Source organism: Eubalaena glacialis, chromosome 6 (assembly GCF_028564815.1).
Source record: "Eubalaena glacialis isolate mEubGla1 chromosome 6, mEubGla1.1.hap2.+ XY, whole genome shotgun sequence".
NCBI lineage: Eukaryota > Metazoa > Chordata > Mammalia > Artiodactyla > Balaenidae > Eubalaena > Eubalaena glacialis.
Window position 1 is genome coordinate 27863394 of NC_083721.1, and position 22635 is coordinate 27886028.

General features: G+C 34.2%; 1 long non-coding RNA gene across 2 annotated transcripts in view; it reads right to left on the reverse strand.

The window, feature by feature from the left end:
* Positions 1–22635, reverse strand: part of LOC133093209 (uncharacterized) — a 214930-nt gene that overhangs the window by 125788 nt on the left and 66507 nt on the right. For both annotated transcript variants that reach the window (XR_009701250.1, XR_009701249.1), the window contains exon 2: positions 12995–13038. This is a non-coding gene — a long non-coding RNA (uncharacterized LOC133093209). The remainder of the gene's footprint in view (positions 1–12994; positions 13039–22635) is intronic.

The window sequence follows — 22635 nt, forward strand, 5'->3', positions numbered from 1 at the left end:
AAAAAAATACTGCATGGAAACTAAATAATATCCGAAGGAACTAGTTTAAAAATACAAATATCTGTTTTTTTCTGGATGATGGAATTATTCATTCGTATAATAAACAACTGTTGAGCATCTAGAACTATCTGTCATCATGTAGCATGCTTCTGGGAATACAAATACAATTCAGTTTATAAAATATTAGGGAGAGTTTGATAATCAATAAATGCAATGCATTGCTCTGCTTGATGTGTATTCATAGAGTGAGGGTTCCATAGAGAGTGTGGATATGCCTAAGGGGGGCCTTGACCAGGCAATACTGAGGCAAGGGTAGGGGCATGCAGGGTGGGGAGAGCTTAGGGAAGGTAGGAAGAAGACCGAAGAAAGAGGGCTATATTGGAGAAGATGGTGAGGCCAATTTTTGTAAGGTATAGAGAAAAGAAAAATACAAGGGGAAAAAATGAAGGATATCTTTTCATTAAAATAATGGCAATCTCAAAGGAGTAAGGAGAAGCTAGCCACAGATCTGAAAAAGAAGGAGTTACATCAAGTTGAATGGAATGAAAGTGCCCAAGAAGAAAGATGTCTATGTAAGTTGATATATGAGAAAATAAACATCTCAAAAATGCTTCCTTTAAAAAAGTCAAGATCTGATTCGTTGGCTATAAGAGAAAAGGTCTAATTGTTACAAGGAGAACATTTCTTTTTCTTAATGCAACTTTTTGTCAAAAGTGTTCTTAAAATTTTTTTTACCTCCATGAATACATGAATTCCTTATTTTAAACCCAAGATAACAAAAACTTTATATTCTAATGGGTTATTGATGCTAAAAATACAAACTTTTTTTTGCTCATGAAATCCTAAGCTGGAAAAATATGTTAGTAGTTAAACTTAAGGAGGGATTTATTTTTAGACACTAAATTAAAAATATATTCCATAAAATTGGATACAAGCCTCTTGCTAAAAGTAGATTGGAGCAATATTAAAATAAGCAAACCCTTATTTTAATTATATATTACATCAAGAAACTCATGAAAATACCAGTCTTAGATGGCATAATTTTTCAACAGTCCTTCAAACAAGCACATTGTCCCACCTTCCCCTCACCCCTGCCCTGTCCTCTTGCAACCCTCAAAGTCATACACTTACAAACAACATATGATAGTTGAGAAGTGAGGAAGGGAATTTTGTTTTTGTGTTTCCCCTTTAGAAAGGTTTTTCTTTCTAAAGTTCTTTTTTGGAAGCATTCCAAATTCTCTTGATATTTATTGACAACACACAGGTCAGAGCTATATGTGGTTCTGTCTGGTCAAGAAAATATTCCACCAAAGAGAGAGGAGGCATGGAGTCGGAAGGGGAACAAGAGGTGAGAATTTGGGTTAACAAAAAATCAACCCATCCAATGTGTTCATGAGTAATGACTGATCTTCAAATTATCTTAAATGATAAAATATTATTTTTGTTTGTGAAGCCAATTTCTAAAAAACTGTTTTTAGTATGAATACAAATGAGTGTTATAAAAGACAGAGGCTTTATCTGTTTATTTATGACTTGGACATACATGGCCTAATATATATATTTTAAAATGGCAATTATGATAATATGATGAAAATGATATAAATTTTCTGACAACATAAATTAGAAAAAAGTTATTATCAAACTAAGTAATTAGGTTGTATATCTGGTTTTGATAAAAGTTAACTGATTTGCTTGAAAAATATCTTAATGATGATAATGAAGTATAGTAAAATCTGAGTAATAATGAATCCTAAAAAACCTTAAGACTATGGAATTGATTCATCTTTATGGCATTCAACCTCATATTTTTTTTACTAATATTGATCCCACAAAGATCTCACTAATGTGTATAGGAATAATTAAAAGTCAAATATTAACTTGACTAAAATATTGTATTAAATATATTTTATATAAGATTTAATAGCTGTCTAAAGCCTATTTAATTCTCAAAGGAAAAAAAAGCCTTCCTAGACTATGTTTCTTTCTGTGGTCATTTAAACTTTCTGTAACTTTGTTTTACAGTGTAGAAAATGAAATCATTCTTTTAGATTACGCTAATTCATGTGAAGGCAACATTAAACAAAACAGGAGTTAAGCATATGTTATTAAGTCAAATATTTAATTTATTTTTACTCCCATTTATTTTTATATCATTGGCATTCTTTCTGATGAGCTAATGTATGGAAATACTGCCATGGCTGAGTGAGTTAGGTCATTGAAAACAACACACTTTGAGAAGGCTGTTCTTCTTTAAGTGAGTTGGGTGCTATAAAATTTAAGAAAAACAAAAAATCTGATAGGAAAAAGTGGAATCCTGAGTGCTGAGTAATCCTTGATCATGTTTTTGTGCTCATACATGAACAGGATTAGTTTAATTACTTCTGAGTTGAAACAAAGTGGATTGTTTAAAAATAAGATTTATAGAAATGGAACATATTTCAAGATTTGTGTACTCTTCCATTTATTTAGGAAAGATTTTTCCTAGAATTTGGATTCTTGTTTTTTAAAATACATGGCATCTTTCGAAAGAAGTCATCCCACATTAATATTCAAAGACATTAAGATTTCGGATGAGACTTTTGTCATATCAGTCCTGTATTTATAATTTCACGTACTCTACTGGCTCACCATGGTTTGAAGCTATGTTCACTTCCTGCCATAGGTATACCGCTGGACTATTTCATTTACATCAGTGAATTACCTTCCACCTCTACATGGATTATACCCAAATCACTATCTCCAGTTTAGCTCTAGTCTAAGTTTCTCTCTATCTATTCAACAGTCAACCTGCATAACTAACTGAATGTACCTTACACACATCAACCTCTCAACATGTTCATAATTGAACTCATTGTCTGTTCTCCAAACCTCTTCTTTGTAGTCAGCTAATGGCACCTTTATCTACCCAATCTTTCCTGCAAACTTTGAGAGTCATCCAAGATTTCCAGCTCATGTTAACCTCCCTCACATGAATGGTCAATCTGATATCTAAAATAGCTCTTGGATAACTTATACAGTTACCTTCTTCTTATTCTTCTATTCATTGATCACTCTCCTCTTTACTGACTTTTCTTACTTGATCAATTTACTTAGCTTTCATAGTTGCAAAAACTTCCAGAGATCATTCTAAAAAGTAAATCTGGTCAATACATGCCCATTCTTAATATTTATTCATTTGTTCTTCACCATCTTTAGAATTTAATTCAAAGTCATTAGCACTGCATTCAAAGCTCTTGTGATCTGGCACGTGCCTACTTGTCTTACTCCTCCCCCACTTATCCTCTGTGTTTCTCAACATCACATGGTTTATTCCTCAAGTGTGTTTTTCCTGCCATTAATATTTGTTTAATGTAACTGGAACTCCCTTATCCATCTTGCCAGTCTGCCGGACTCCTCAAATCTCTACCTTCATATCCCGTTTTCTGGGAAGCCATACCTGAGGTTTTTGAGACAGATTAAGGTTAAAAAGCTATCCTCTGTGCTCTTACATCTGTGTGCATCCCTCTGAAGACAGACAATCTGACTTATGCCTATGAGTCTGCAAAGCCTAATACAGTGCCTAGTACAGAGCATGTGCTCAGTACTCATTGATGAAATCAGCAAATGAATAAACACTTGAATGGATGAAAATAAACGATGAGATGCTACCCACATGCTTTGTGAACTTGGACTGTTAAATATTTGAGTTTTAAAACACTCAACTTAGATTTGTACATTTTGGAGTCTATATATTTAAGATAGATAGGTGAAACTTTTTACTAAAAACACTCGTTCTCACAGACTGTGTCCAGGGGAGAAGGAGTGGCATTACATAAATTTTGTCTACCTCTTTCATAAAAGATAATCCAAAATGGTAATCTGAGAGAATCATAATTTATTCATGTACGACCTTACCATTCTGGGTTTTCCATTAACTGAGTTGAAAAAAATTACTGAGTAGGTATTATGAGTGAAATATTAGGGATGTAATGACGTCTGTGCTGTTAATGTCTCCATTTAGTTGAAGTTCTTAGGTTTTGGACTGCTATGTGGAAAAGCTGAATTTGTGGTTGAGAGACTGAAGGGTAAGCATTCTCTTCCTGTTGACTAATCCATTTTGAGTTTCCCTGCAGGTCCGTGTATTGACTGGAGACCTAACCTTTATAACACTGACTCAAACATATGGAGAGTTCAAGAATCTATTTGGTCTTTGGACATCTCAAATTGGGAGATGCTCAAAGGTCACTACTGATATGACTGAGTCACTGGGGTTGGTTGTAAAAAAAGAATAAGAGGTAACTGAACTGTCACATGATGACAATGAGGTGACCACTGGTCAACGCTTTTCCCTTTGCTCAGTATATTACTCTCTAGATACAGGGGCTGATAAAATGTTAATTCTCTGAACTGTAAAGTATGTTTTAAATGTTTTTTTCTGGAGCCACCAAAAAAGGAAGTGTATTTTCCTTTCTAATAATAGTGGAACATGGAAATACACCCACAAGAAAGGCAAAGCGGAGAACTAAGGCAATTATAAGGGTGAATTAGGCACAAAGGTTGTTTCTGCCTCAATAATCCAGGTAATTAAACTGAAAGAGGTTCAGGCATGAATTGGCACAGTTCTCCTCTTGGCTTTGGTTGCAGAGACACATGATGTTTTCATAAGTCTGGAACCAGTTTTAAGTTACAGCGTTTTCTCTGTGGTACATTTTGAAATTTGGAATGAATTACTAGAGTTTCAAATGATATATTCAAGCAGTAAGTTAATTTGACAGCAATAAATTAATGAGAAAGTAAAGTTTTACATGATCCTGTGCAGACAGAACTGACACAATAAACCCTTGCTATATATGTATACCTGTAATATTACATAATACACATATATATACATATATATTTATATATACATATATAAAAATACGTACATACATTTCTGCAGTTTTGACCCTCTCTCTTCCTCAACAGGCACCTCAATTTAATGGATTCATTTTGATGTCTCTCCCTATTTTCCAAATACTTATTTGTCCTTCCATATACCTTAGCTCAATTTAGGATATCATCATTCATCCAGAAACTCAAGTCATAAATATAGGAATTGTCCAAGCTTTCACCCTTTTCCTTCACACTGTGATTTATCCCTCCCCCTCCGCACTATCCATTAAAGAAGTGAAACATGCCACCGATTTTATTTCTCAAGTGACTCCTGAATCTGTGTACCTGCCCCTTCCTCATTCTCCATCCCTTCCTTCATTGCTGTATCTTAGATCTTTGTCTTCTCTTATCAAGACCAGTGAGCTGGCCTCCTAACTAGTATCACTGTGTCTGTCTTGTCTTCCCCACACTTAGACATCTACAATCAAACTACAATACAAATATCCCAATGTCACGTCCCTATTACTCATAGATAAAGCCTGGGGCCTTAGTATTGCAGAGAAATGTCTCCATTACCTGCCTTCTACTTATGTCTCCATTCTCAACTCACATGTCTCTGTCACACAGTTTTTATTCCACCATGGAGGACTGCAGATCTTCCGCTCTCCCTGACTCACCACTGCTATGTTATGCTTCCACGATTCTTCCTATTTCCTCTTTCTAGAGTTGCATTTACCTCTAGTTTGTCAGTTCATTCTAATTAATTAAATTGTTCATTCATTCAACAACTATTTATTCAGCACCAACATTGTACCAGCTCCTAGACTGAGTGCTGATTATCAAGTTGTGCTTCTTTCCCATCCTGTTTTTATCAATTTGATATAGTTTTCATCAAGACCCTTCATGAGCATAATCTCTCCAGAGAAGCCTGGGAGGCTAGATGATCATCGTTTCCTCTGTACCTGTGAATATCCCAATGAATGTCCCAATCACTACACTGAAATCAGGTTTGCTTATCTGTCTTACCCAAAACACTGAAGTCGTTCTAGGGCAAGTTCTTGTGTCTTATTCTTCTTTTCATTCCCTGAGTCTAGTGTCTGGTCCATGACAGTTTCTTAATAAACATGTTTTGAACTGAATTGAATGTTACTGCCCTTGAAAGCCGCCAGTGTAAGTTAATCTTGATGCAATCATACATCCTTCCTTTTCGGTTCTTTTTCCCCCATCAGTATTTCTTTTTTTTTCCAATGTATTTATTTTATTTACTTTTGGCTGCGTTGGGTCTTTGTTGCTGTGTGCAGGCTTTCTCTGGTTGCAGCGAGCGGGGGCTACTCTTCGTTGAGGTGCGTGGGCTTCTCCTTGCAGTAGCTTCTCTAATTGCGGAGCACGAGCTCTAGGCGCATGGGCTTCAGTAGTTGTGGCACGCGGGCTCTAGAGCATAGGCTCAGCAGCTGTGGAGCACAGGCCCAGTTGCTCCACGGCATGTGGGATCTTCCTGGACCAGGGCTCGAACCTGTGTCCCCTGCACTGGCAGGCAGATTCTTAACCACTGTGCCACCAGGGAAGCCCCCTATCAGTATTTCTTATGTTCACTCTACTCTTTCTCTCATCATTTTTCCTCTTTTCTAATTACATCTCTCCTTTTTCCATTTAAATATTTGGAAAGCTGTGCATAAGCTCTGTCATCTACAAGTGGTAATAACAGCACTGGCCACTTTCTTGGTCAGAGCAGCTTATTGGTATTTTGCCAGCAATGGGAAATCTAAATCTCTGGTGCTCAAGGGAAAGAACATTTTCAGAAAGGAAAAGGAGAACATGAGAATGTTCTATAGAGGGCAATGCTACTGTTTTGGGATGCAGTGCAATCAGACGTGGGAAGAGTTGCTATCACTCAGTATTAGAATCATGAGGTCTTACTGTCTTTTGAGGTTCCTGTCTTCCATTCAGTAATACCCATCCAATACACACAAGCATGAAAATAAGAGCACACTTGCACACACATAATGCAAATACACACAGGCTTACTCTTACACTTTGTTATGCCTGAATTATCCATTTCTGTAATTTTTAAACTAGTAAGATTTTACCCATTCTTCAGGTGCAAGGTCAAATCCCACCAAGTTCTAGCCCACTTTAATTGCACTTTACTCTGATGGGAATGACCACAAACTGTGATAAATGACCCATTTTAAACTTCTAATTCATTGTGGATCAATAATATGGCAAATATAATGTAAATTAATTACTAGATAAATGGAATAAAAAAGAAAATCCGATAAAATATATCTACTAATATCACTTTAGAATTATTAGATTCAGCAGAAATAGAGCCACTTTGTCAAAATGCTAAAAAGGTCTTCTAAATGCTTATCCCCAATTTCTCTACTTAGGTTATCATGAACCAGAAACAGTGTGTTAACTGGAAGCAGTCCACAGACCATGCTTTGAGAAGCACTGCTCTAAAGAAACTGGTATTAACTTATACAATAGCCAGTGTATGTATGCTCACTAAATGAATTAAAGAACAGATCTCAATAGCAGTACCAGAAGACATGAGAATTTGTGTTTTTTCTTCTTTTGGACATGCTTTACATTTTTCTCTTTAAAGGTTTGAAATTGTTGCTATTAGCATTATGCAAGTGATTCAGAGTCAGAGTTTTTCAATCACTAATTCTTTCCTCAATTAGCGTTTATTGAACATCATCTATATGCAGACACTGTCCTAGATGCTAGGATCCAAATTTGCATAAAATATGGTCCCTGTATCAGACAAATCCAAAGTAAAGGCTGTACTACAAAACAACTGTAATGTAATCTTCAAAAGCATCAGGGTCGTGAAAGTCAAGGGAAGTCTGTGGAACTTTTCTACACTCATGGAGACTAATAAAATGAAACTATCGAACAAGGCACATCATTTGGAAACAAATTCTTACACTCCAAAGAACAATAGTTGGAATTTATTTGGACAACTGGTGAAACTTGAATGGGGATTAGACAGTAGTGATGTATTGATGTTAATTTCCTGATGTATTAGTCAGCTCCAGCTGCCTTAATAAACTGTGATCAACTGGGTGGCTCAAGCAACAGGAATTTATTTTTCACAGATTTGGAGGCTGGCAAGTCCAAGATCAAGGGGCTAACCAGTTCCTCCTCAGTGAGAACTTTCTTTCTTGTTTTTGCTCTCACACGGCAGAGAAAGTAAACAAACTCTATGGCATCTCTTCTTATAAGGGCACTAATCCCACTATGAGAGCACCATGCTTATTACCTCATCTAAACCTACTTAGCTCCCCAAAGTCCCTTCTCCAAATACTGTTACACTGCGGGTTAGGGCTTCAACATATGAATGAGGGGTACGGGCACAATTCAGTCCTTAGTACCTGATATTGACTATTTTATTGTGGTTGTGTGGAAAGTGTCCTTGTTTGTAAGGAGACACATCCTAAAGTACTTGAGGGTAATGGGGCATTAGGTTGGCAATTTACTTTCAAATAGTTCAGTGGAAAAAGTTCTCTGTACTGTACTTGCAAATTTTCTATAAGTTTATGATCGTTAAAAGATATTGTTTCTGGCCTTGAGATTCTCAAGTCTACTTGGGAAGAGAGACATGAGAGCAACCGTAATTAGGTACCATTAAATGCAGTGAAATGTGTGGTGATATAAGGGACTGAAATAAAAGAGGGAAGGGTGAGTTTGTCCAGAAGGAAAGCAGAAGAGATCTAAAAAAAAAGTAAATCTTGAAGGTAAAAACATAAAACAAACTAGAGTCCACTGGATCCATGTTTATTCATTAATGATTATGTGACAAGATTTGCATGTTTGATTTTTATTTTTCCCTTGGGTTTGACTTCCCTTTGATTCATTATTTTAATTCACCATTTTCTTTAAAATTAATAAATGACAAAAGATTTGCAGAAGGCTTGAATTAAAGAAAAGATGGTAATAAATTAATAGCATAAGATGAATTTGGGGGTAAGATAAAAATGTGTTCAAAAAATGATGTCTCTTAACCATCATTCTTTTGCATATCATACTATATTTTAACAAAGGTTCACTCTTGCTTTCCCCTTTCTGGAATCCAGAGATAGACTTAAAAGGCTTATCTGGTAGGTCTCCATATTTGTTGCTAATGGCTATGACCCTCCTTAAAGTATTATATGAAATTTCCAATGGACATGGGAGAACAAGGGTTAGAGTGCTCTTTAATTTCCCTATATCTTATAGATATTTATAATTTAATCATTGATTGAGCAAGTATTTACAGGGTATCTATGCAAAGGTAGCAAATTGCTTATCTAAGGCATGTCATGATTGCTTTACATGGTTTTCTTTTTTTCCCCAACATTTAAAATCTGAGCCCATATTCAAAAACTGTGAGATTTCACATAGAAATTCCAATATTTAATTCCCTTTACCTTTAGAAGTTATGGCTACTGGAACATACAGTTAGCTAGAATATTTGACTGCAATGAGCAGAAGCAGCCCCTGGATGTTGAGCATGTGATCATCTGTTCCTCAGTCCACACCACTCCCTATTGTACAATACTGGCCTGTTATACCCACTTTTGTTATATTCATGGGTCCTAAAAATACTTGAATTTACAACCCTGGCCAAATAGATAACAATGACTGGGAGAGCTTTGAGAACAAAGACAATGCAAAAATATACATCTGAAATACTAAGGTTCAAGCTCTGGTCAAGCAAAGGTCAGCAAAACAAGCTCAAAAATGTATTTAGAAGACTGACCAAGATCCTTTCCTCCTTCCTGATTTGTCCAGTAAAATGTATGTAAAACCAGAGTTTGGGGCTAGTGACTTCTGCAAGTCAGATGAGGAGAAAAGCTATTATGCAGTAGGTATTACATTCAGTTTCAAAAGAGACTTTTACACCCACTAATTTTTCATTTTCCTGTTAAAAAAAAGAAATTGGTACATATGTTCAGATATTTTAAATTAACACTACTATTGAATTCAGACTAATGTGAAATCAGAGATTCTTTCAGGCATAATTCAAACTATTAATAACTCTACTTTTGCTGGTTGAGATAATGTCAAAGATTCATTTAAATGGCATGAGTAGCAATTTGCATTATATACAAGTATTAAAAGCAATATTCCCTTTCTTCTAACAGAATTCACACAAAGAACTTCTTCTTTTATATATTACTTCTATTTTGTAAATAACCATCCATACTTTAAATCCACAGAGCCAACTTTCTTACTGTCTTACCAATAAAAATAATGTCTTACATGTGTATAATACTTTAAAGCTGACAAAGTGTTTTTAGATCCATATGAGGTAATGTATAAATAAGCTCAGTACCATACAAATATTTTTTCATAAATTTATAAATATTTTTCTGAAACACTTAACTTGTAGGTCTGATTTTAAGCATGAATGCCTCTAAGAATCATTAAAATTCAGTTTAAAAGAACTTTCATTATATGTCAAAAATCACGTGTTTATATCCTTTGTATCCCATTCATCGGAAGAATTAATTATTACTGTATTTGCTCCAGAGATAGTAGGCAGATACTGGAACCTTCTTCTTCTGGTAAGATTAAACATTTCTACCTGATTTCTCCCCCTTTTTGCACTTCAATCCAATTTAGCACCTACTAAGTTCAAATATGAGTAACCCACAGTCATTACCCTCTAAGAGTTAACAGCAAGTAGGGAAAAAAAAGATAAATGAGAGACGAATTTTTATATGTGACATAACATGTGTGATGAGATCTATTTTTCCCCAAAACGTTAAGAAGATGTAAGACTGGTGAGAATGAGGATGAAGGGAAATGTCTCTTTGAAAGCTATGGAAGGAGGTGTGTCATGTGGTGTGAACCTTGAAAAAAAATCAGAATTTTACTTTTACATACCTAAAACACGGTTCCATGAACATCTACATTATTAGCTTTTCTTTCCGCTGACCATTTATGTGCACTTACCTAATATATTTTTATGCCTCTTTACTGTAACACTTTTCCTTCACTCCTTAATTTCCTAATTCAATATACAAATGAGAATTACTCTTTTGTATGCCTGCCAAAAATGTAATTAAGGAAGGCCTGCTTTCATTCTATTATAAAATTCTATTAAAAAAAAGTTTAGAAGGCCTATTAAATAAATCATGGTACATCAAAAAAGTTGTCTAAAATGCAGCCATTAAAAAGGATGAAATAGATAACATATATTGACTTAGAAAAATTTTCGTAATTAAAATGTTAAAAAAACACAGAATCATGCATATGGTATGAAAGCATTATGTGCACAGATTGATATTGATGTTTATGTATATAAAGAAGGAATCTGGAAGAATAAACACCTAAACTTTATTAGTAGCTAACTTTGAGGGAAATATCACTTTCTATTTAGTATAATTCTCTAATTTTTAATTTTAAATAATTCAAACAACAAAAGTATTTATATTGAAAGAAATACAAAGTATACACCATCTATTTTCCCCATTCTAAGAATGAGAAAAATCATTGGCACTTTTTAAGTCAGTAGTTTCATTCAATAATTTTTCAAGAATGAAAAATTTAACTCAAAACAAATGTTAGAAAATGTTAAAATCATAAGTTATATGAAAATATAAATTCAAATTCTTAAATCAAATTCCAATGAAGAATAATTTTAAAAATTATGTTTATAGTAAGGCAGATTTCTAATTTTATTAGCATTAAGGCCAAAATAATTTTTTGTCAATAACCAGCAATGCTCACTATTTTCTGTCAATATACCAAAAAGTATCAGCGATAATCACCTAGAGGTAAAAGACAGCAAATGTAACAAACTCATGAATCTGCTTTATCATTTTTTGATGCTTTAGAAACTGGAAATAAAATTTTTTCTTTCAAAGTATAGTAGACAACATATAATGATTAAATAGAATTCATAAGATCTCAGCTGTTCATCAGAAAGTGATACAATGACCCATCACAAAGGCAACTATAGATTAGAACTAGAATGTAGCAGCTAGGAAAATAAAGGATTTCCAGACCTTACACAACTGCAGTATATCTCAGTTGGCCTCCCCAGAGCCACACAAGGCATTCTTTCCCATCACTGAGGCCCACTTGTGTCACTCAACCAGATCACCAAAAATAAATACAGATGAGGAAACTTAGCATCCTAGAGGCACCATGATTTGTCACCCACAAATCTCATGAGCAGTGAGCAAATGATAGTGTACAAACACAGCATAAGAGATCATCAGCTAAGGTAAAATAGATGCAACCTGCCTTGCCATCTTTGTGGCTCCTAGCCCACTATTGATTTTTATGTTATTATTGTTTTGTTTTTGTCTTATGTTTTTAATCTGTACCATTCTGCCTCTTTTAGGCATTGAGCGGTTTGTCTTGAATTAGAAAAGAGGTGCTAGAATGAAGGAGTGAGAGGTTGACCTACATCTGAACAATTTGCATATGATTTATCACAATTAAACAATTTGGTTTGAAATAGCTACAATTAAGCTATTATCAGAGAAGTATTTACTAGACTAGAAATTCTAAATTTATCTTCACATCCATCCTAGCCAAGAAAAGGGCCACATTTTCTGGCACTCTCATTAAGAAAAGCTAATACTGAAGTAAATTCTTCCAAATTAACATTTATTTTACTAAATCACGATAGCTAATTATACTTATGGTTGCTTTGGTTGTTTCTTCAAAAATTACTGTTTGAAAATAATAAGAAAGCTATGAAATTATGGTAGGCTAGAGAATCTCAGTTTCTAACAATATATTGCATATCTTAGTATACCTAAGTATATATATTATATAATTATCTTCCTGATATATGGAAATAGTATATGGTAATGTCAAACTACCCTAAAATTATGAAAAAGGTAATATAAAAATGTAAAATAATGAATAAATTCTATCTGCAGTAAAACATAAACTCTAAAAGATATAATAAACTGTAGTAATATGTAATAGTATGGAAGAAAAATTCAAACTGATGACTAAACACTATTTGTTGGATGATTTCAAGTTTAACAGGTAAGTAGACGTAACATTTTTCAGGTTTTCAGAATAAGCAACATCAATTCTATCTATATCTAACAAGGGGGGTGAAGTATTAAAACATAGCTAAAACAAATACAACATATTCTATAACCAAAAAAAGGGTTCTTTTTCCTACCTTGAGGCACGTGAGTGGTTCTCTGATTAACCTTCAAGGATACCCTAATAAACAGATGGAAAATAGATGACATTGAGGATAATAAAATAGCAGGATTGTTTTACCATTATTATTAACATTAAGCGTTAGTGGTCTGTTTGCTGGGGGTTAGTGTATTTACCATGGCAAGGCATCAATTGTTCCATCCACAAATGATTCTGGCAACACTGAAGGGCACACAAGTATTAGAATAAAATATATATGTGGATTGAGCACTTTCTGCTGTCTGTAGTACGTGGACATTGTGATTAAGACTCTTGTTGTTCACAACTATTAGCCAATTTAGAAATTTTACTATTGACAGTTGGTAAAGGTGAAAAGAAAAATGTAAAGTCATGCCATATTACTAAAATGAAGCAAAACAACAACCTAAAAACAACAAAAAAATTTACAAACACTTCTAGATTTAATAACATCTTTTTATATCATTAAAAATACAGGTACTAAAATTGTAGTCCATTTTGTGGATATGATCACAAGATTTCAGCTTGGAGTGAAATCAAGTCCTATGTTCCAGAGTTTTAAGAGAGTTATTACCTGGCATAGGGAATTACTGTAAGGATATTCTAGTGCTCTTCATTAGAAAAGAATTAATCTTAGAACTAGGAGGTAATTTAAAAATCAACTGGTCCAACATCTTCACTTTGCAAACAAAGCAAGATCCCATAGCTAGCTCATGGCAGAACTAAGGGTAGAATTTCCATCTCCCAGCCCCATCGTTATCCCACAGCATTAAGTTACATAATTCTTTGTAACTTCCAAGATTGGAAAGGAGTAGAGGGAGTGGAATTGTGTATTCTGCTCTGGATAAGTTCCATCTTCTTGATGAAGCTTCATACTTCTACCTGCATAAATGACCTATAGCATCAACATTTATTGTATCTACCTCATTCAAAACTCCATTCCTTGGTGAAGGGAGATACAGTCCTCCCTTGGTATCTACAGGGGATAGGTTCTACCCCTTCCCCATGGATACCCAAATCCCTGCATGCTCAAGTCCCTTATATAAAATGGTGCAGTATTTGCATATAACACATACACATCCTCCTATATACTTTAAATTTTTCCTTCCTGTTTACTGAGATATAATTGACATATAGCACTACATAAGTTTAAGGTATACAGCATAATGATTTGATTTATGTACATTATGAAATGATTTCCACAATATGTTTAGTGAACAGCCATCATTTTATATAGACACAAAAATAAAAAAATAGAAAAAAATTTTTTTTCCTTGTGATGAGAACTCTTAGGATTTACTCTCTTAATAACTTGCATATATAACATACAGCAGTGTTAATTATATTTATCAGGTTGTACATTACATCCCTAGTACTTATTTATCTTATAACTGGAAGTTTGACCTTTTGACTGCCTTCCTCTAATTTCCCCTCCCTAAACCCCCCACCTCTGGTAACCATAAATCTGATCTCTTTTTCTATGAGTTTGTTTGCTTGTTTGTTTTGAAGTATAATTGACCTACAGCACTACACTAGTTCCTGGTACACAGCAAAGTGATTTGATATGTCTATACATTTCAAAATGATCACCATGATAAGTCTAGCTATCATCTGTCACCGTACAAAGATATTACATAATTATTGACTATATTCCCCCCACAGTCCATTTTATACCTGTGACTCATTTATTTTGTATCCGGAAGTCTGTACCTCTTAATCTCCCTCACCTATTTCTCTCCTTCCGTATACTTTAAATCATCTCTAGATCATTAGAATACCTAATACAATGTAAATGCTATGTAAATAGTTGTAAATACAATGTAAATGCTACATAAATAGTTGTCTGCATAGGAAATTCAAGTTTTGCTTTTTGGAACTTTCTAGAATTTTTCTTTTTTTTTGACTACTTTCCCAACCACGGTTGGTTGAATCCATGGATGCAGACCCGTGGATACGGAGAACCACTGTACCAAAGAGTTAAATGACAGGGTTCTAGTCTTAAACTGCTTACAAATCAGTGAGAGAAAGTAGGAAAAAAAAAAAAAAATCAAGGAAAAAAGCAAGAGCTACAAAGCTGACAAAAGCAGTCATTAACACTACAAGCAGGGTATGAGAGAAACCGCACAGTAGTTACTTCACATAAAATCTGTTTTCTGGGCAGCTTTCAAAGAAAGTCTAACACTGCTCTTTAACAAATGCTTCCCCTTTCTAGGCTGATCTGTATTATTGTAGGCAGTAATGAAATCATCTGCTTTCCAGCTAGACTTCATTAAAAAAAATACTTATATATTTACAATCATTTGTGATTCTTAATTAATAAAATATAATTTTTGTAACAATAACAATGGTTTATTAAACCATTTCCTGTAAATGCTTTCAAAAGACGGACTGCAACCCCTGGCCCAGTTCGCATTGCTATTAACAGTGACCTCTATGTTTTCAGAAAGCGCAATAACAAAGTCAACATTACATAAGCATAGAGTCCGCCCCTGCACTATCAAGGCCTAGAATTTCAAGAGACTGGGAATTGAGCAAGCGGCAATGCAATAGCTGTTGGGATGTTTTCTTGTGCTATAATCTCAGGCACAGCTTGTGTGTGCCCTGCTGGAAGCTCACAGTATCAGTGTAAGATGCCGCTCCCCTTGCTGGACAAACTCAATAATTAATTCATGTTTCTTTTGCAGAATGTCAAAGGATGAGTGTCATAAGTTTAAAAGTTATATCGGATAGAAAAAACACATTAAATAAAAAGTGTTTCCAAAATGTGAAATTTAAACATTTGGAGAGTTTGAAGTGTATCTAGCCAAAGCAGCTAGTGTCCCTAAGAAGATAAAGCATTATTAAGTAATAAGATGTATTTGTTGGATTTTATTGCTCCAGTTTTTCAATTCTGCTTAAATCATGTAGAAAGAATTCTGAGAAAAAAATTTTTTTTGTGAGCCAAAGTTTAAGCAACTTAACCCAAACATATTTAAGAGAAATAAAGTCACAGAAGGAATTACAAGGAAATATGGTCTTTGAAATTTCAGTAATCGTTAAAGTATAAAATGTTTCTACATTTTTCTATAAGAAGCTATACGATTATAGTTCAGCACTCTTACAGATATATAAATATAAATACACACACAGTATTGTGGATGGACACAATTATATTGTACACAAGCAAATATGGTTAAACACTGAAATACATCCTTCTAATCCATTAGGTATTTTATGTTCTCAAATATCCTTGACTAGAGATTAGAGTTTTGGCTTTTAAAATATCTCTAATATCAGGGTTATGGTAAATAAACATGAATACAAGTTTCAAAGTGACATACATGGTACAAATCACTGCCAATTTAAGGCAAGATTACCATAGTGTGCAAGGCAAGATTTTGTAGACAGTTGGAGAAGGACTAAGAAGTAAATGTCAAATTACTATTTTTAATACAAAGTTAATTAGAAACTCTCTTGTTCTCTGCTCTCCTCTTCCACTGAGGAGACTACTGCTTATTAAAGATGCTACCAAAAACACTTAAAAGATATCCTGTTTTAGAAAAATGCAGTTTGAACAACCAAGAGAATTTAAAATATTGTATAAAATATTATCTAAGCTTTCATTCCCAAAGGGTTTAGTTCTTTCATTAGAATAAGATGTCACAAATGTATATTCCACAAAGAAAGTTGCTCAATGCATTTGAAGAAGAGCAAATTTAGACCTTAGCATTTCTAAAAAAGTACATAGGAACAACCAACTTTATAATGTGTACACTTTACACCTCTTACACAAAATACGCATGCTTCTTATAATGAACATATAGAGAATTATACTTCACATATTTATTAAAATAGAATTTGATAGTACAGTATTACCTGTAAGTCAACTGAGTTAAAAGCTTTTTGATTGTCTAGATAAGTCTTCTTATTTTACAGACATATAGATGAATTAAGATGTACACTACAATATTTACAATAATTAATAATAATTATTTAATAATAATTATTATTTAGGAATAGTGGGCATGAAAGCATTCACATTTTGAGCTTTGAGGTTCACTTCCAGCTCCTCTTCATATTATATGATGTCTACTAGTAGTATATTTTTACTTGAAAACCCCTGTTCTTCTATATGGTCAACATAGAAGAATAACACAAGATTAAAAAATAAATCTCCATTTTAAAATATTAAATTTCTGACATTATTTGTAAAGCATAAATTTTTGTTCATAAGAAATAAATGTATTGTTTCTGCCTAGCCTGTTACACGACTTATTTTCTCTTCTATACACTATAATTGGAATAACCCAATTCTACACGTTGAATCCAAGTCCACAGTAGGGTGAGGGTTATCGTTAGTCTCTTGGGTTTGGTCTCTTTAATAATATCAAGAAGTTGTGGTTTAATTAATGGCTCACAGATCCTTCTCACAAAAGGGTGTAAGGCCCAGTGCTTTTATAGTATTATAACCACCTTCACTCCCTAACAGTAAGAAGGTCTAAATCATTATAAGCCCACTCCTGACTTTTCAAAACCTGCAGCTTCCTTGCATGGTGATAGCATGGTTTAAGAATAGTTCCAACAGTAACTTCATGGCCAAGGATGGCTCTAGAAGTATTCTTAAGTAACCTGTAAGAACCCGGCTGAGGTCTTGTCAATTGATCTGGGAAAAGCAGTGGTGCCATCCCAATGACAGATTGTCAGATTGTCATGTTGGATACCTTTCTGCAGTAAAAATCTCCATGCACGGAAAATGTGCTGTATTTAAAAAATCACACAGTTCTAGGATGCATAATTTTTAGCTATACTTATTATATACATGACAAAGTAAGTTTAATATCATTTATTAAAAGGACATACACACTCTCTTTAAATGTATTTTCTTGTGCAATAAATTAAATGCACAGTATTTTATTCCTAAAATATCCCAACTTTTATTTTGGGAAATACAAAATAATTAGTAATTTTAATTAAGGGAAGGTTACATCCAAAATAATAAATTCCTGTTCACACAGAGTTTATATACTACCCAAAATAATAAACTAATTTATACATAAATATGGAATATAACAGATGGCTATAAATGCTATGAAGATAAAGAAAGCAGGGAAATGGGAAAGTGAGGAGCTGGTGTTAAGATTTTAGATCAGGTGAGAAGATTAGGAAGATCAGGAAGGAAAAGAACAAAAAGAAGAAATCACACTGACTCCTGGAGGCTATCAGCTATCACCTAGCTATTATGGTATTAGAAACGTTTGGGCCTGAGATTTTCCTTCATGTCACCATGTGATCTTGCTGTAAAATGGGATAACAAATACACTTTTCAAATTTTTGCAACACATAATTGATTGCAAAAATATTATAGATAAATATCTGAAAAGAACACAGTGATTAAAGAAAATGCACCAGAAAGGAAATTAATGAGCTTCATTTAGCTTTGGACACCATCCTAGGTCATTCACACATATTAGTTAAAACTCATAATTATTATTTCCATTTATGGATAAGGAAATGGATACTTAAGAGGATTAAATGACTTCCTAACCTCGGAAAGACTGCAAGGGGCAAAGGCAGGGTTTTGATCTGGGTCCCTGTCGCTCCAAAGCCCAGTTCCTGCAGCCCCACCTTACTGACCCTCTGGAGATGAAACATAAGGCTCCATCAACCATCAGGTCAACTCTCTCAATCTTTAATATCTAGTATAATAACTTTAATGCTTTATGTTTCTGCCATATGTTAAAATTCTTTAAAGCATGTTCTCTAATTACTTACTGCCACTCTTACAAAAGTTATGAAGTAGGTGTTATTCAGGAAAGTGAAGACAAAACAGTTATATGATCCTTATGTAACTTCATCTAATTGCTACTGAGAAAGATGGCACTAAATCTTAAGTTAGCAGACTCTGAATCCGTTTGTTTTTCTACTGTATCATACCGCTTTAAACTTTGAGTTAGAAAAGTGAGGCAAAGGCTTTCCAAACTGGAGAGGCAATTCTGTTTTTTTTTTTTTTCCTTGAGGTTGAACCTATGTAGTAACAAATATAAAAGAATTGAAAATCAAGTTCCCTCATTTTCTGATTTTAGCATTCTCATTCTCTTTCATAAATAAGCTTATTTTACCCTTCATTTTGTTCCCTGGCCACATTCAAACAAATCAATTTAATCAATTCTAATTTGGCAACATAAAAAGTTATATGTCAGACGATGCAATTCCACCAATGCTTTGGCATTTGCATAAAAATATGTATGATTCAGTTAATTGTTTATATTACCCATGATTATCTTAAAAGCAAATGTCATTATTAGCTATACATTTTTTTTTCCTCAGAATTCATCTATAGATATTATAGTCTGGGCACAATTATTTTTTTCATAGTATGACAACTGAATTTTAGATGTTCCAAAGATTAAGATTTAATAGTCTCCCAAGTTCCAGAAAGAAACTGCTCTTGTTTTATGATGAATATAAGGTAGCTTATTCTATATGGTGTCAATTTGAGTTACTTAGCTAAAATCTTAGTTGCCAATAAATTTATGGCTTAGTCAATAAATCACTTGAGACGATGGAGTAACTTGGTAGCCCTGTTTTGTACACAACTAAAGAGAATGGATCAAGGACCAAGTTTGACTAACACCAACATGAGCTCCGTGGCAAACAACGAAGCTCATTTGTCTTGAGAGGTGTATTAGTTAACTTTTGTGGAAAATAATAAAACACCAGAGGAATGATGTAAATCATTGGGAAATACCAAAGTCAGAGGCAAGTGCTCAAAAGATCTTAAACCAATTTTTGGAATTGTTTGGCATCCTTCCATATACTCATATATTTTCATCAAGAGTTCACCTTTATCACTTCTTCCAGGTCTTCAGTAGTAGTGAATCACTTAGAGTATGTTCCTTAGACAGAAGACATACCCTATCTCCAAAATACTAAAAGTTTATTCTTCACTGATACGTGAATTTTAAATCCCCTTTTTGGCAAAATCTGTAAAGTTCCAATCCTCAAATGACACTCCAAAGGGGTGATTTTTTTTTTAACATCTTTATTGGAGTATAATTGCTTTACAATGGTGTGTTAGTTTCTGCTGTATAACAAAGTGAATCAGCTGTACATATACATATATATTTGTTTTAGCAAGGAACATGCCCCTCACATGGTTCTTCTGTCCTTTGCCCAGGACTTCTTAATCTTGAAATATTTGAAACCTCCAATTTAGAAAAGGATCATAAACATTGCACGGATACAACAGAAAACTGGTAAAACGGCATATAGGAAGATACTTGATTACACACAAACAAATTTTTTCTCCACAATAAATGAATTAGTGAGTTACCAAAATTCTCAAAGCCATTGAAATCAAGGTGATTGCCCAACCTTTGTCAAAGATGGTAACACGCAGGTTGCTGAAGGTGCAAAACATGCAGTTTACTGGGAGATCTCAAACCATCTAGCCAGTGAGTTCATCTACAGATGACAGCAAAAATTCCACCCGTGTCTATACTTCAAGTTCTTTAAGTATAAAGACCTATCACCACTATTCTCCCCATACCTAGCAAATGGTAGATGCCAGTTTAAAATTTCTTGACTAAATGGAAATTCTTAAATTCTTCAAAACATAGATCCAATCTTGTTACTCCTACTCAGGCTTCAATGTCTTCCCATTGGTCTTAGAATAAAAACCGACATTCTCAGCAGAGTCTACAAGGGCCTGCTGGTTTAGCACCCACCCACTTCTCCAGGCTTGTCGCACATGAAACTCCTACCATACTGTTGGTGCTAACCTAGATTCTTCCAGGACCTTGCAGACACCCGCCTCCCTCTCACAGACTAAAAACATATACGTTATATAATGACGTTTTTAATACTTCAAAATACAAACGTGCAGAATTATCAAGAATTATAAAACAGGCTCTAAATCTCCAACGCAGATTAAATAGGCATTACCATTTTGCCAAAGTCATCTTTTTATCTAGCTCTTGAAATTAATAAAACAGGGCATAGCTCACTATCTCTCTTCATTCAGGGATCTGCTAAGAAAAGTCTTCCCTTACCACCCAATCTGAAATGGCATCCCTCCCTAACTGTTCCATCTTCCTGTTTTGCTTCATCTTTCATAGCATTTATTACTACCTAACATATATTTATTTGCTAAAATGTTTATTATCTGTTCCCCTGTTTAGAATGTAAGCTAAATAAATATCTTATTGTAGCCGAAGGTCTACCCAACATATTTCATTTCCCCTCCATACCACCTCAGATACCAATAACAGTCTGAGGTCAGTGGGTGTGCTTTCTATGTGTGGCTTGTAACTTTTATAAGAATGTGTGTCTTCATAACAAAGATATTGCATAGCTCCCTTCCCTTTCTGTTTGCCCAGTTAACATTTATCTGTCCTCCAAATGTCAACTGATGTGTTACTTCCTCAGACAGGCTTCCCCGACTACCCTGTTTATTCCTCTGCACTCCTTCTCAGCAATTCTGACAGTTAACATTTTCCTTTTGTTTGTGTGAATATTGAATAATCTGCCTCTCTCTGCCACTAAACTGTAAGCTCTGTGAGGTGGGGTCAATTCTTTGTTTTGCTTATCATCCCTGGCATGTAGTAAGTGCTCAGGAAACACTAGGGAATGAATGAATTGGGCTACAACATCATTCAGAGGAAATGATTCCTATCTGTACTCCCACACATAGAAACACATACTTATGAAAGCCCAGAATCAGTCGTTTCCTTGGCCAGATTTTCCTTCTCCATTTTCCTGCAAATGAAGTTGGTTTGCCTAGCTAACTTGAAACAAGGATAAAAAGGGAACTATTTCTATTTGTCATACAGATATTTTTCCCTGCAATTTTTTATGATATGTCTGGAGAGCCTCCCATTCATCTCTGTGAACTGGCCAGTGCACATATTGTCTCATATTTTAAGACAAACAATTTTATTTCAACACATTCCAAATCTAGGAGTCACCAGATAATATTCAGACACCAAAGAGAAAACTACTTTGTACTATTTACTGATGTCTTGGTGAATCAAGTGGAAATATTTCATATAGCTGTCTCATGATTCTCAAAACATTCCCTGTAAAATATGAGATCCAGTTCACCTAAGTTCCAGCTTGAAAGCTCATGTATTATTGGATCAAATTACACAGCATTTGTATTTTGAAACTGACCCTTTTTTTCCTCTCTTTCTTCTCACGTTCTTTACAATGTGCACACACACACACCTTGATCAAGAATTTAGACTCAGACAATATGGAAATACTATATCAGCATATAATCATTTCTGTTTAGTTTTACAAAAGAAACATACAAGTAAAATTCAAGAAAACAAATGTTTTTGACTGAGGACTCTAAAAATCTATTGCCATATTAAAATGGATTTTAATAGAAATTTTCTCCAGGCTATATAGAGCTCTTATAGCTAATTTCACTGAATGCAAAGTTATATCTTCAGTTTATGACTAAAAAGACCAGAAAAGTAGTATGACTTATGTTATAAAAACTACCTTGAAACACTTCCATTAGATGTTCTGCAACCATATAAAGGCAAAGCATGTTTATGAGATGAATAAATAGTACTTACATTGCACCGATAATCAAGTCAATATGTATTCTTTTAAATATGGACAAAGACAAATAAATACGAAATATATATAACT